The 16,242-nt window shown below is 52.2% G+C and overlaps 1 protein-coding gene across 1 annotated transcript in view; it reads left to right on the plus strand.

The window, feature by feature from the left end:
• Positions 1-4,446: 4,446 nt before the first annotated feature.
• LOC143143163 (uncharacterized) overlaps positions 4,447-16,242 on the plus strand; it is a 64,692-nt gene continuing 52,896 nt past the window's right edge. The window contains exon 1 of the mRNA XM_076304141.1: positions 4,447-4,562. The gene's annotated coding sequence lies outside the window, so the exon portion shown is untranslated. The remainder of the gene's footprint in view (positions 4,563-16,242) is intronic.

The following is a 16,242-nucleotide window of genomic DNA, read 5'->3' on the forward strand; positions in this document are numbered from 1 at the left end:
GCACGTGGTTCTATGTATATATGATTTCGTTTTGTTGGGTTGGGTTTAGGTACGGTAGGTGAGAGTGGAAGCTAGAGCAAAATCCTTTGATGGCATTTTGGTATAATCTCTGAACTATGGATCGTTTTGGTGCGTCACGTGGACAAAGTTCGGTCGATGTCGTTTGGGCACCGCCGTCTCTGGATTACGAGTTGTTTTGATGCGTCGCAAGGACAAAGTTTGATCAATGTCATTTGGGTACCGCCGTCTCTAGACTATGGATTGTTTCGGTGCGTCGCAAGGACAAAGTTCGGTCGATGTCGTTTGGGTACCGCCGTCTTTGGACTATAGGTTGTTTTGGTGCGTTGCAAGGACAAAGTTCGGTCGATATTGTCCAGGTACCGTCATCCGTGGACTATAGGTTGTTTTGATGCGTCGCAAGGACAAAGTTCCGTCGATATTGTCCAGGTACCGTCATTCCTGGACTATAGATTGTTATGGTGCGTCTCAAGGACAAGGTTTGATCAATATCATTAGGGTGCCACCGTTTCTAGATTATACACTGTTTTGGTGCGTCGTAAGGACAAAGTTCGGTCGATATCGTTCAGGTACCGTCATCCCTGGACTATAGATTGTTATGGTACGTCTCAAGGACAAAATTTGATCAATGTCATTTGAGTACCGCCGTCTCTACATTATAGACTGTTTCGGTGCGTCGTAAAAACAAAGTTCGGTCGATATCGTTCAGGTACCCTCATCCCTGGACTATCGGTTGTTTCGGTGCGTCGCAAGGACAAATTTCGGTCGATATCGTTCAGGTACCGTCATTCCTGGACTATAAATTGTTTTGATGCGTCGCAAGGACATAGTTCGGTCGATATCGTTCAGATACCGTCATCCTTGGACTATAAATTGTTTCGGTGCGCCGTAAAAACAAATTTCGGTCGATATCGTTCAGGTACCCTCATCCCCGTACTTATAAGTTGTTTCGTTGCGTTCCAAGGGCAAAGTTCGTTCGATGTCAGTTCCACGTGGGTTAGGTATCCGATCTAGCGTCGTTCCTCGCAAGTTAAACGAGGACGACCTCGGTCGGGGCATACGCCGCGGTGGAGAAAGTGTAACCGATCCCAAGAGGTTCGAAATCGAAAGTAATTTCCTCCATCCCGCTCTTTCTCTCCTTTCTCCGTTACGCGGAGAGCCCACGAGGACGATTCTTTCTCCCAGCGGCGTTGTATTCGGGTCAAGTTCGCCGAGAGTCCGTCCTCCTCTCTTTCTCGATTTCACTTTCCCTCGTTCGTCCCGTTTTCCGCGCCCGGCCGCGGTCTCTCGATCTCTTTTCCGCGCGAAACGATCACCGAGCGGCCGAGCGGTCGGTCGTTACGCCCGCGGGCGCGTTTATCGCGTCAGTGTCAATGGCACCGAACCGCGAGCGCGAAACCGGCCGTAAGAGTTACGTCGTACCCTACCGCGGTTCGCTGAACCGAATTCCCCGCCATCTGTCGGTCGCTGCGAAGCCAAGGTGAACCCACCTGGAAACGCCGCGTCTCGAATATCTTGGGCCGGGCGCGCGAGCGAGCGCGAGACCGAGCGCGAGACCGAACGCGCTCCGTGACCGTCGACTGCTTTACGGTCCTCTCTCGCCACTCGGGATGAACTTCCTCGCGTCGCGAATATATCAGAGGACGCGCACGCACTGCCAGGAGACGCGTCCTTTCGGACGTGGGTGCGCTGCGTGGAATCGAGAAGGCGGTACACGAGGTGTCGAGTGGCTTCCTGAGGCGTACCGCGATAGCCGATTCATAAACGTGGAACACGTACCCAACCTTTCATCGAATAAACTTCCCCTCGAGCGGCCGTTAAACCGCCTCGCGGAACCTTCTCGGCATCGTCCACCGGGGGAAAAATTATTCGACAAATCGGAGACGGTGCTCCGGCGGCGGTGACGCGCGACCACGGGACCGTGTCGTCCGTGCCGCGGAAGATCACGATCGAGCGTCGAGATCGAACGCGAGACCGGGATACCGTGTTTCGAATACGTACGCGCGTATTCGCGCGAGAAGTCGCTGCCTTACGGAGTGACGTTCCAGTTTGAAAATCTACGATAGGATTGTAACGCGCGAGCTCGGTCGCGAGGTACCGACCGATTTGCTCCAATTTTTCCAAGTGTCGCGTCTCGGTAAAACGTAGCGATGGAGTAACGATGGAAAAGTAACTGTACGATTTAGTTTTACTTTCGGTGTAGAATATCCAGCAGCGAAGCTCCGATCGCGATTTTTCTCGATATTCTCTAAAAAGAATTTTTCCGATGGAAGAAGAGCAAAACGGAGCAGAGATCGATTTCCAAACCTTGCTCGATCCGTCGTCCGTGCTCCCCGAGATCGGAGGACGTCGAGACTCGCGAACGAACGTTGCGAAACGTTACGAAGAGCGCTCCGAGTCCTCCGTACTCGCCGAGAGGGAAACCTGTACGCGGGTACGGTCCGCGAAACGGGCGTACAGGGAGTCGAAGAACCCCGGAGAAATCCGGAACGGCTCTCGAAGCACGAGGCACCGAACGTTCGGTCCGAGAGCGAGCAAACAAACGGTCCCGAGGACGGAGATCGATTTCTCGGAGGTCGGGGAGAGGGAGGGAGGGAGGGAGGGAGGTTCGTAGTTTCGAGGAAAGGTTCGAACGACTGGATGCGGTTTCCGAGAACGCGCGCGATTCATCCCGAGAGCGTTGCGATCGCGTGTCCCCTCGATAGTGAGTCAGCGGTTCGAATATCCAACGGCGTTTGCCAATCCCTCCCTCCCTCTCCTATCGTCCCGTCTCCCTGCCGGACGAATATCTCGAAACGAATTGGCGGATAGACCTTAACATAATTTCGCCATCGTCCTTACGTGCCGGATACGCGGTCCATGAATCATAGGACGTTCGACGGTATACCGTGACGCGATCGGGTATTCGAACGTTTCGAACTCTCCGCTGCGCACTACCGAGACATCGAGGTCCCTCTTGTCTCGCGAGAACGATTACGATCCGTGGAACGATCGGAAATTCTCTCCCCACGGGGTTACGAGAGCTATCGTGTATCGAACACGAACGGTGGAATCGATCGTGACTTCTCGTGTACGGACGTACACGGTCCCAGGTAGGAGTCCAAGCCGCGATGTAACTCCAGAAACCAGATGCGCTCGCAACGGCGTGCGGAGCGCGAATGCGCGACGCGAGGCGCAGTCCCGCGGCTCCTGGGAGCTATGCGCAGCCGCGGTTGCGCACCGCGGTTGTGCCGGCTCTCGTACGTACGACGTAACTCTTCCTCGTCCTCCGGCGCGGCGAGCGACCCTCGAGGATCCACGGCGACGTCGAGCGCCGGGATTCGTGTCGTCGCCGTGCTTTCGAGGATTCGAAAGGGAAACGCGGAGAACCCGCGGAAAAATACCCCGCGGGTGGCTTCGGTTTCGTTCCGAAGGGTGATTCGAAAATGGAATGGGCGAGCGCGCCAGAGAAAGAGCTCGAGCGCGCGCGTGCGCACGCGTGTGTCCATGCGTGTGTGCGTTCGTCGGAGAAAGAGAGAGACTATCGGTGGAGTAGTCCCGGGACCGTGGTGGTTGGAATCGTCGCGCGAGAAAGAGAGAGAGAGAGAGAGAGAGAGGGAGCGAGAGAAAAAGGGAGGAGAGAAACGCACAAACGCAGGGGAAGCGACGAAGAGAGGAGACGGTCAGAGGGGAGGGAGAAAGGTGTGAGAGAGAGAGCGAAAGAGAGAGAGAGAAAGAAAGGTGCCGGAGAGAGAGAGAGAAAGAAAGAGAGCAAGAGAGAGAGAGAGAGGAGGATCAACGGAACGGGAGAAGAGAGGATGCTCCGGTGTAGCCGGCGGGCACACATCGGGCTCCTCTCCCTCGCCAATCGGCGCGCGCGGCGTGGGGCGAGTTTGAGGTAGGGGGCCGCACGACGCACAGCGGTGGTGGCGGTGGCGTGCTGCGGCGGCGGCGGCGGCGGTGGCGGCGGCGCGGCTGCCAAGGTATTTAAGGTACCGTGAACCGGCGGCGCACGAGTAGTTCACTTCTGTTCGGTGCGGTGTCGCGGTGATTTTGAGGGGACTGAAGAGACCCAAGAGGGACCGGGGAACGAGAGAAAGAAAGAACCACGCTCCGAACTCGCATCACGCTCGGCTACGAGGGTGCGAGTCGACGAGCGCGAGAAATCTCATTCGGTGTGCCCCGTGGTCCTCGCGACGAGACCGATCTCCTCGGCCACCCCCAACAACACCACCGCAAAACCACCCCCCCCACCCACCCACCCCACCCCGTCCGTTTCCGCCCGTAGCGGTTACGGAGAATTAGTACGCGGAACGAAACGAAATAAGAGAAAAGAGCGATTAAAAACGCGCGCGAACGAGGACGTTTCCGTCGGGACGTCCCGGCTTCGGTCAGTGCGGAGGTTCCGTCGACGGTTTCGATCCCCGAGCCCGGCTGGGATTCCGGCGTTCCGCGTTCGATTTCTCAATCACGGATCGAGGCCGGCCCGCGTCGTACCGAGGTGGACACGTCTCGTTGGATCGGGATCGTCAGGGTCGTCCGTCGTCGACGACCGTCCTGGATAGGTAAGTCTCATCTAAAACAGTGTGGACCATTGCTGGTGCGTTTTGCGATGATCTCGCGAAAGGGTGGAACAAAAACAAGTGACGCCGTACGTTCTCGCGACAATGCGTACGCACGTTCTCGTACTCGATCCGGTGTGATACCGCAAGTGATCAAGATCAGTGATTCTGTTGCACCGTGACTCGTCCGCGACGGGGACACACACGCGCGGCGCCCTCTCGTCCTTCTCCTCTATTCTCGTCCGTTGTCTTCCTCGTCGTCTTCCACTTCGTCCACGTCGTCCACGTCGTCATTGTCGTCGTCGTCGTCGACTTAGTCGTTGTCGTCGTCGTCGCTAGTCCCGTGGATATACTATGGACTGTGACAATGTGCCTTCGCCGCGGGATATTCCGATCTGAAAGTGTTACTCCCACCGGAAGTACGTATGTGCAAGAGCGGTGGGCTCAAGGGACGCGTCAAGTGATCCGCTTAGGTCTCGAACGTCGATCGATAGGATTCGCTCGGAGTTTTCGTATCGGAGTATATACACCTGTTACGTTCGACCTCGACGATCCGCGGAAACGATTTCGATCCGATCGTCAACTCCGGTGTACACGTTTTCCCCGTTCGAACTCCGCGGGTTTCGATCGAAATCGAAACGTCGATCATCGGGGATGGGATTTTCCGATCGTCGCCGGGCTAACGATCCCGGTCGAGCTTCTCCTCCCGCGGCCCACGAGGATGGACCGCTCGAATCCGGAGTCGAAGAGGCGTCCGGGGCCTAAATAATTCAACACGGCGTGCAATAGGTATGCGCGTCGACTCTTGCAACCGCGAAGGTTACTCGGGACGCGCACGGGAACGCCTCTCGTACGATTAAGAAACCGTGCCCGAAACGAATCGAAACCCCCCTCGATGTACAACCGACGAAATCGAGCGATCTCGAACCGAACACGTTTCGTCCACCGAGTAATTAAACCGTAACGCGCCTATGGTACGTCACCGAGAAATCGACGAATTTTCCAACCGAGAGAAAACAAAGAAACAAATACTTTCGATCTCCCGAGAATCGAATCGTAGCGCACCGCGAAATACAACCGAGAATAGAAAAATAATCGGACGCGTTCGATCTCCCGGAAATTAAATCGTATCTATCCTCCTGGAAGATCGAAAGGAAATATTCGCGAGGTCCCAGGGGGGGCCCCATCGGTCCTCACCGTTGGTTTCGCGAACAATGGGCGAACGCCCGAAATTGTATCGATTTTCCCGTGGCGGGGACCGAACCGAACGGAATATAAAACAGGGTCCGCCGCGCGTTGGAACGCGCGCCGGCATAATGAGTCAAAAGGAATTCCAGGGATCGGAATAATGGATCGTTCGCCGTGAGCGACGCGCCAACGGAAACGAGAAATGTAAACTAGAAGAGAATCTATAGAGGCGCGCGGAACCTCTTTGTATCCCTCGGTTTCCTTCTTGCCTCTACGACGACGACAACTACGACGACGACGACGCAGACTATGACAAGGTGAACGCGGTGCAACGATCGAATTTCTCCCGCCTCGACGACGATCGAACGAACCGTGGATCGGTGCTCGAGTCGCGTGGTACGCGCGCGTCCACGACGACAATTCCGAGCGTGCACGCGCGAGTTCGTACGCGATCCCCCTCGCAAGGTAAAACCATCCCGGAGAACACCGCGGCGAACCGATCCTCGCTCGCCACGGAGAGAATAAAGAGAACGAATTTGTCACGGTCGAGGTGCGCCGGTGAAGTCGCGATTGCATTACGATCTACGATCACGACTCGGACGAGGCGAGCGCGTGGCCGATCGCCGCCGACTCCGACGCCGACGCCGAGCGTAAAGAGCCAACCACGCCAGGAAACGCGGGCTTTCTGATAAACGATTTTCCTTCGCCTCCTACGCCGGGGGGATACAACACCGCGCCGGCAATTAATTACGCGACCGCGCGTCCGCTAATTATCGCCGAGAGGCTAGCTGGTGTTTCTATTTCACGCAGCGCTAGGAATTTCCATGGGTAATAGGAGTTCGATAACCGACCGTAACCGTGTGTACTCCGAGTTTCGAGTTCGGTATTACGTACCATTCGATACGTTCGCGTCCAACGCGAACCGTTTCCGCGAATACTTTACGCTACGAGTTCGATACACCCTGCTGCCATTTCCGCTCGAAACACCGTAACTTCGAATCTATCCGCGTGGTATTCAAGGTCTTTTCTTTTCATCTATCGACCCTTTGACCGCGATTCGATGTGCGTGAACGTTGGTTAGGGTCGTGAGACGCCCATGAGCGCGTTCGGTGCGCATCCGTACTCGATGGACCCAGATTTCTCGCGCGCTGCGTAACTTCTTCAGTTGCGCTTAAGTTGATCTTAGAATCGGTGATTTATTTTCAAATGGTATTCGAGTATGCTGATCTTCGTTCGAATATTCGTAACTTTGAGCGCGAACCGAGACGTCGAAGGGTCGAGAAAACAATTCTGGACAACGTTCCGAGAACACGAGGAATTGTCCGCTTCCAGTTCCCGGAGCAACTGTTAACCGAAAGGAACAACCTTCGTCCACTTCGAGTTTCGTCGCGATTGTTCCCCGATCTCTACCAATTTCTCAACCAGCGATTATACGAACACTCGAGCAACCCAAGTACAACTCTACCGCGTTACACGAATCGAAGACCGTTGGAGAACCCGCGGGTCCGGAAGCGTCGCGTTTACGCGACAACGGCCGACAAACTGTTAAGCTTCTACACGGCCGTTAACGGCCCGCCATTTGCATGCGGCGCGTTTTCCACGCGGCGGAAGGATCATCATCCTCGTACAATACGTTGATTACCCGGCTTCTTGCCTACGGTTCACCCGGCTAATTGCTAATTACTAAACGCTAATTACCGAGACCGTCTTCGGGGGGCCCCGCGCGAGCGCGAGAGCGAGAGCGGGAGCGAGAGCGGGAGCGAGAGCGAACGCCAGCACACCGAGGGACAACGGGGGTCCGTGAGCTCGTTAGACACGGCGACGAAAATGAAATAGAGTAAATGGCGTGTAAGTAGCAAGTGAACGATACCGTGCACGCGAACCGCGAGCAATAACCGTGGAAAATCGATCCATCCTCCTACTGCGCGGTGGCTCGATTGCGATCGATCGCGGAACGACCGGAGAGAGAGGGGCCAGCTCGCGTAATATTTCGACGAAATGTTCGTCGAGGCGTAACCAGCGCGATCTTGTCCCGTCGTCGTTCGAACGGTTCGGCGCCAGACGGAGAAAAAGAGACGGTTTGCATTTTAAACGGAACGGTAGCAGGTTTCGAATTAGCCGTACCGGGAATTAATTGCCGCCAGTAATAACTGGCTCCCGCGGCGCGTAGGTAGTCGGTTCTTTTTCCTCGCTTTTGCTCCCTTCTCTCTCTTTCTCTCTCTCTCTCTTTGAAGCTTTCACGGAGGCGAATATCAGTTTTTGCACGACCAGACCGCGCGGCTTTCTTGCAGCCGGTGGTTCTCTCGACTTTAATGCACCCCCTGGAAACGATGTCGCACAACTTCTTGGCACGACACGCGAGCCGCAACGACGTTCTCGGCCCGGAACCTAAGGCCCTGTTGTTGTTGCGCTTTGCTGAAATTTTACTCGAGTTTCCTTCCCCCCTAACCCCATCCGGCAAACGATCCGCGACTGAACGTTGTTAGACGGGCCAGCCGATTTCGCGAGTAGAGCCATCGAATAAAAATGGATCGACGGTCGTTATCGCGGTGAAAGTATCCGCGGTGTACTACGGACATTGGGCAAGAATTCGTGCCGGCGATGCGCGCGCACATCACCGCGGACCTCCGTTTCGGGCCCGCTCGAGCGAACCTTCGAATCACGTAGGCCCCCGCGAAACGGTAAAAACCGAGACGACACGGATTCCGGTCGCGCGACGCGATGCTTTTCGGAAGAAAAAGAAAAGAACGAGTGCACCTTGGTTATTTTTGTACCGTTCGGGTACTTTTTCACACCTTTCGACTCGTACCGGGGAGCCTCGAACACTTTTATCGAGGGTGGCTCGATTTTTTTCAAGATTTTCGACACTTTTAGTCTCTCGTCTCGCGCCCAACGAGATCGAATACTTTTAAAAATTTGGAAACTTTTAACGCCGAGTACACTCGACTTTTCGAGGATTTTGGACAATTCTTATCTCCGTTATCTCGCGTCGAGAAACTCGAAGATTTCCATCGACGTTCAATAGAAGATCATCGAATTCAAATCGACGACGCGTTCTCTTCTTTTTCTTCGCCTTCTCGAAGAACGCAAATACTTCGAGCTTTGGTGACTCGATTCTCGAATATTCTTCGGGGTCAGTTGCCCCTAATCTAATTCCATTTCGCGTCACCGGTGGATTTTCAATTATTTCCGTCGCTTCGCGATCGATCGATCGTTTTCATCGCGGCTAAGTGTCGACTCGGAAAAGCGTCGTTGAACGTTCGCGAACGTGGTACCACCGAGAACGGTTAGAACGCCGGAGCGCATCTTTTGAGCGTGAAACTATTTAAAAGCGATCGAGCATTAAAAAGAGGCAGCGCGTTCTATCGGCGTGGTATATAACGTTTCAAAAAGGAAGATCCCCGCGGACGGTTCGTCGGACACTGGCCTGGTCTGGTATTGAAAAAGGGGTATTAAAAATATCGAGCACGGCGACTCGAGCCATCGGCCCGTGAAATTCCGTATGCGCCGCGCTAGGGAAGCTTCGAAAGAGACGATCAATTATTCATGGCTGCTAAACGTTCGCCGATGGCCGAGTCGTTCGATTCGAATTCAAAAATTCCTCGCGCGTCCCCTCGCGCGAATTTTCCCTCATCTCGCCTCGATCGATAACGTCTCGATCCAAGTATCAATTTTTACCCAAAAATCGAGTACAGAGATACTCCACGATCGAATCTCACCGTTCTTTCGAGCCTTTGGTACATTATTATCGAGCGACTCTCCCTCTTCTTCCACCCTTCCTCGTCCCAGCTCTCCACTTTCGCCTCTCGACGAATATTTACGCACGAATCCCCCTTCGTCCCTGTTTTCTTACCCGAACGCCCCAACTCCCCCTTTTCTCCACATTTTTCTCGTCTCTTCGATCTTTGGCACTCACTGCGCGCCAAAAGTTTCTCGTTGGACCGACGAATAAATAGAGCGCCGTGCAAATATTTGTAGGAAGTTGGCGGTCGTTCGAGGGTCTATTCGCACGCTGGTTGCGCGGCCAGCCAACCGGGTACCTAATATTCCGTGCACGTGTACACCGTGGGACGCGAATCTTTCCAAGTGCTAATTCGACGTCACGCCTCGTCGCGTCGCGGCGCCGAATCTTTGAAAAAAAGCCCCGAGACGCATCGTACAATCTTCCTCGGCTCGGTTACTCCCACGATTATCAACGGAATTTGGATACAGTGTGTCTCCTCTCTCTCTCTCTCTCTCTCTCTCTCTCTCTCTCTCTCTGTGTGTCGTGCGCGCGCGCAAATGCGAATGAACCGTTTGGAATTCACTCGAACGCACGGCCATTGACTCGTCGAGTGGACGAACCGCGAGACAGGAGAGCGCTTAACAATTTTCCTTTGACGAGAACTCTTTTCACAGAGGGAATCGGTTCGAAAACCCGCATTCACGGGGACCGTCTCGGGGAAACGGAAGACGGGCTATCGGCTTTCTGTCACGATCGGGGATTATTCGCCACCGTTCCGTTCAAATTTACCAAGACGTACGTTCCTATTCCGCTAGGTGGGGGGAACAAAAGAAGTTCAATTACCGGCGTCCATTTGTTCGTCGTCGACCAGTCCGAGCGATATATACCCTCGGAGATACGATCGGGAAGATCATCGATTGTTGTAAAATTCATACACCAGCGTCGTTCGTAATAACAGTGCACGAAGGGGGGCTTCGAGACTCGTCCCTTTTCTTTTTCTTTTTTTTTTTTCATCTATCCCCTCGGTAACGAACGTTCGATTCCACCGTTTCTCTACCGCGTGGAGATCAACCTCGAAACGCGATGCTCGTATTTATAGTTTCTCGGGGAAATTTTATTACTTTTTTTCAATTGTGTCTTCACCTTCGGTTAAAAATTTTCACGTTCTCGGTATTGCAGGGTCGATAACGTACATTGCTCCGTTTCGTTGGAAACACGTTCCTCGTCGCGCGTATCTCGCGAGTAGAGTCCAAGATCGCACAATCGGAGCGAGGAAATTTACACTGGCCTTTCGTACACTTGCCTCTATTTCTTTCTTTTTTTTTTCCATTCGCGGATGCGATGCGGCCACAAACGTCACGCTCGACTTTCCCATCTAAAAGTTAAGAATCCGTTGCCGTTAATTGTCTACGATCCTCGTATAAACACTTACTCACCGTACCATCGCGTAACCGTGCAACAGGAATTTCGAGTTCGCTCGATTCCTTTGCGTCTTTACGTCCCGGTGATTCAGCGGTTGCGCGTATTTTACCGTCATTTGTGCGCCCTCTGGGTGTCGCGTCGCGAGACCGATTCCGTGTTCGACTCTTCGGAGTACTGAAGGTTAAGAAATACTTTTCGGCCCAATGTGAAAAATTAAAACTTCGTGAAACTTGCACGTTGACACTATTACAACATTCCATCTCGTAATGAAATATCTATCGATGTATTTTTTAAAGTTCAATTATTTTCTACCGTTTCGTCCATTCGATGTCTCGAGTCGACCGTGCGCGTTGGAATCGCCATTTTTCGAATAAATCGCACTGGCTCTCGCTCGATACGACCGACACGCGGCACGGTTTCACAGGAACGCGTTCCGAACGGTTCCGAACGGTTCTCGAACGGTTTCCGTCCCAGCCGCTCGAAATACCACGAATGGGTTTACCTTGTGATACTTCGTATTCCTTGCGCGGCTGGCCGTGGCCCGATGTCGAACGCGGTTTATGAACGCCGCTCGGTAACCAGCCGCGTACTCGATAAAAATCGGATACTCTGGCCACCAGACGAGATCGGAGGGAATTTCAATGGGTGCGCGAGGATCGGTTCCCGAGCGTACGAGTTTCGGACTCGTCGCACGTATCGCGGCAACGGTTTTCAGAACGTTCACCGACTCGATTTCGTTCGCTCCAATCTCCTCGGTATCGTCGAGAACCCTTCTTCGTGAATTTTCGCGACGATTACCGCGTACTTTGATTCCTGGAGGGCCACACGCGCCAGTCGAAGACACTCGGAGACTTTAACGCTGCGATCTGCGAAACGAGCGCTACACTCGCGAAGAAACGCGTCGAGATCGTTCCATGGAGACTTCTATAACCGTACGAGTTCAAGCGTGTTTCCATAAGACAGTATTCTTTTGTTTTGTTTTTTTATGGAAAGATAATAGAAAATTGAATAATGAAGAGGGAATTCCTCGAGGTACAGACTGACGAGAGATTTTAATAGAAATTTTCAACAGTGAATTCATCCGAGGTACCGAGATCGAATTTTGATTAATCGAAAATAGAAATTTGCAAGGGAAAAATCGTCTCCCGGTACCTCGGGTAATACGAGCGCGCTTCGAACATTGTACTTTGATTTTTTTTTTTTCAAAGCAACATAAGTCGCAACCTTTCGCTCGCGAGTTACTGTTACTCGAACGTCATTACTCGCGCCAAAAGAGACTCCTCGAACGTGCGCTCCTCGAATCGTCCCCGTTGGGTCGAATCGATCGATTCGCCGAAAAGGAAGAAATAGAATGAAAGAAACGCGCGCGCGCGCGCGCGCGAAGAATCCCTTACAACGAGACATCACTCGTCGGTGAAATTCGGTTAGTCGAGCGTCTGCGGGTGACCTAAAATATTTTAGGGCCTCGAAGCAAACGAAAATAAAGGTGTGACCGGTCCGTGGCGGTTTAGTGAACCTGCACCATTGGCCTAGTTGCTCTAATAACGTCGGCATACTTGTCGTTCGCTCGACAAAATCGTCAGTGACAACCGGTCGGTGACCTATCCGTCTTTTTTCCTCGTCTTTCTCGCTCTGCGTTCCCTCTACCATGTATTCTCTCTCTCTCTTTGTCTCTCTCTCTCTCTCTGTCCCATGGTGTACAAAGAAGGCGAGTCACGGGCACGCACGCGACGCTCGCCGTTTTATTCACGAAATAATCCGGTAACCGGTAACAGGTTGCCGGGGCTGTTTTATCGAGTCGTGTAATGGCCCCTATAGATCGTTCCATTTCATAACACCGTCGTTCTTCGAGATCTTTAGCGTGCTGCTCGATCGTAGATAAGATGCGAAGGCCGCGTTCGCGCTGTTGTCCAGCGTTTAACGCCTTTCATCTATGTTATTGCCGCATTTAGAGTCCAGTTATAGATTCGAGCGTATCGCGTACAAGATCGTAGCTCAACGTGCAACTGGACGCCGAGGATGAGTTTCGATGAAAAACTACCGGTGACGCGAAGCTTCGTTCGCGCGGGGCTACACGTTCGTTCAGATAAGGTGTACCGATTAATTTCGTACGTGAATTCGAAACAGAGTTACCCGAGACCGAGGACAATGCAAATGCGACTCTCGCGGTTCTTTATTCTTCCAAATCGATCGAAAGACCTTTGGTATCTTCGAGATCGAAAGATTTCTTTTTACACGCAATTCCAAACGACCGTACACGTATTCTATCGTCCTCTCGAGGTTCCTAAACGATGTCGCGATCTCTCGGTCCAACCCTCGCTGAAAGTTTCCATCGAGCTTTTCGCGAGCAATAAAAATATCGCGTCGCGATAATAAACGATCGCCATGAAGCAACGCGAAACGTTACGATGGTAGAAAGTTCGAAGCTACCGTTACGATACGAATCGCGTTGACCTTGGTCTACCTAACGTTCACACCGAACGGACAAGAACGGTTAAAACCTGATCGCGAATGAATTGTCTTTCGAGACGCGTCGGCTGCAAGCGGTCCCGAATTAAATATCGCGACGCGTCGAATAAATTCAACGGCGCTCTCGAATTTAACGAGACGGTCGGTCTTGTTTCCAAAGCCGTTCCAAACCGTCCAGTTCTCCAGATTCGAAACCGGTAAGCGACGGGTGAACACAGATGAGCCATAGAGAATCGAAACGTTTCGTTGCCAGCAACGCGTATTCGATTCCGCGAATCGTCCATATTCGGTCGCATCCTCGATCCCCTGTGTCGTTATTTATCAAAGTTGGCGATAAAAGAGGGTAACTCGGTAGACGACCACGACCACGATACTCGTGGTGGTACCGTAAGCGTGGCGGAATTAAGTACAATAGCGCGTAACATTATACAGCGAATTAAAGGCGAGACGATCGCGAATCGACCGAGCAGAGTCGTGGACTCGCTCGAGGTCGAGCCGCGCGCACGTTTTAACGAGAAACGAAATCCTGATTTCGACCTCGTGACTGTTCCCCTACCTCTACGGTGTACACTTGACGTAACGCGGGACCATTCTGGGTTTTTTTCGTGACGTCAACCTCCATCGAACGCCGATCGAATGGAATATCGAAAAGGGGAATTGCGCGGCCGCGGAAGATTTACAGAACGATGGACGCAATCGCGAGGATAATATATTTGAAAAACTTCGCGGTGAACGAGGAACGATTGAATTAACCTAATCGGAGGAAACAAGAACCGTTTCTATTGATTATTTACGCTCGAAAGACTCTCTCGGTGGTAGTGTTGCGATCGTGGAAAGTTTCGAGACGCTTCGTCGCCGAATTCTCGTAAAATGTAAGAACGTACGTAACGTCGATACAAAGAAGACTTACGTTGAACGCGTTGCGAGTAATTTTCACGTTCCGAGAAACTTCTTCGTCGCGGAAGAAATTGATCTTGAATTCGTCGATCGAGTTCACCGAAAATTCTCCCGAAATTGCATGAGATAATCTCGAAAGGTAAAACAACCCGAAGTGATTCGAGTAGAAATTGCATATAATTTTCCACAAGAAAAGTTTCGTTGTAACGATTCTCCTTCGAGCGTAAACGGTTAATCTTTGTCCCCCCATTGGTCGATTTTAGCAACGAAATTGCGTCCAGATTTCGTGAAACGACCTGTAGAATCAGTCCGCGTGGTGGCCCGTGCCCGGTTTGCATCGAGGATCGATCGTGGCTCGGTTGTTATCTCGTTCGTGAATTGAGAGAAGAAAGTGGTCTAACGGAGTGTAATTTGAATTCCGCTCGATTATAGAATTTATGGTTAATTCGAGGGTGGGGGATGCCGCCTCTCGTGGTATAAGGCGAGTACGTGGAACAACGATTTACGAACTGGTTAAACGAGGGGGTTCCGTGATACGATATCGCGGTACCGTGGCAGATACAAATTCCACGGGAATTGATGGAACTTTACCGTTGATGAAACGCACGCGAGTACGGCCGTTTTAATCCGAACGACGGATAAAAATGTGCCTCGAACATCTACGGGCAGATATAAACGCGATCTCGGGTGAGAACTAATCTCGAATGGTAATCGGCCCCTCGTAACGGTAAATTTTCTAACCGGTGCTTAGTTTCTGCTTTAACGCCATTAGACGATCTCTGCCGAGGAACGACCCGAGAGAGTGTGTATGGTAGCCATCGAGTCGAGTTCCCTCGTTCTCTCGAATTATTCCCTCGCAAATTGTTTTCGTCGTTAACCCGCCCGCGGTATCGATCCATCGGGTACCGGGGGTCCGTTCTGACCCAGATATTGAATTTCATTCCAAGTGAGTACGTTTACAGATTCCTTGATTCGTTGTTTTTCTATTTAAAACGCCTGGTAAATTGCAACGAAAACGGGTCAACGATTGCTCGATCGGCCGTGAGCGGGTCAAAATTTCCCCGAAGAGTGCAGGGTTAGACGTTCGAGAACGCGTCGATTTTTCTTCTATTTTTCCATCCGTTTGGTTCGAGCGTGGAACGGAAAATAGAGCGGAACTGTGACACATAGGAAATCCCCCCGTGGCCGACACAGTCACCGGTACATGTGGATCTTCGTCCGTACCCTACCCATCGCTTCCTACGATTGTTGTCGGGATTTTCGCACGATTATTTGCGCGAGAGAAACGAGAGAAACGAGAAAAACTCGCTGGCAATGGGCTAATTGAAAATTATGCAACGACCAGTGCACGCTTGCCCGACCATGTTCTATTTTCTACGAACCTAATGGAATCGCTGCCCGATAATATTCGTTCGTGTTCCGTTCGGTGTTTCGTTACGCTCGCTCGCCAACATCCGAACGAAACGTTCCGATAGAGCAGTGGTCCGGCCAGAAAATTTATTCAAATCGCTCGTTAAACATTTCCTGGACGATCGTTGTCGATTTTCTCCGAGAGATTGATCGTTGCCGGCCGGTTGGCAACCGTGGAGCGTTATTCGTCTGTTCGAGTTCGCGTGAAAATTATTCCATCAATCAAAGCGAAGAGGCTGTCGATGAATCACGGTTATCGCGGATAAGCGCAATTTACAACAATGTATCGAAAAATTACCGGTCGGCGATGAGTCGGCTCTCGAACGACGTAGGAGGAATTTCAAGCGTGCAACAACAACGATTCGACGACCGTGGAGAAAAATTTTACACCGGAGAAAATCGTCCCGGTGAACTTCGGGTCCGTGAACCGTTCGCGTTCCAAAACGCGATCACCTTGAGACGATTTCGTAAAGTTCCCGATAAATTCACCGAGCGAAGGCCGAACGATCTCGTCGATACGATTTCCCAACGTTCGTTCCGATATTTCCTCCGACGATCGTTAAGAACGAGTAC

The sequence above is a fragment of the Ptiloglossa arizonensis genome, chromosome 2, assembly GCF_051014685.1.
Source record: "Ptiloglossa arizonensis isolate GNS036 chromosome 2, iyPtiAriz1_principal, whole genome shotgun sequence".
NCBI lineage: Eukaryota > Metazoa > Arthropoda > Insecta > Hymenoptera > Colletidae > Ptiloglossa > Ptiloglossa arizonensis.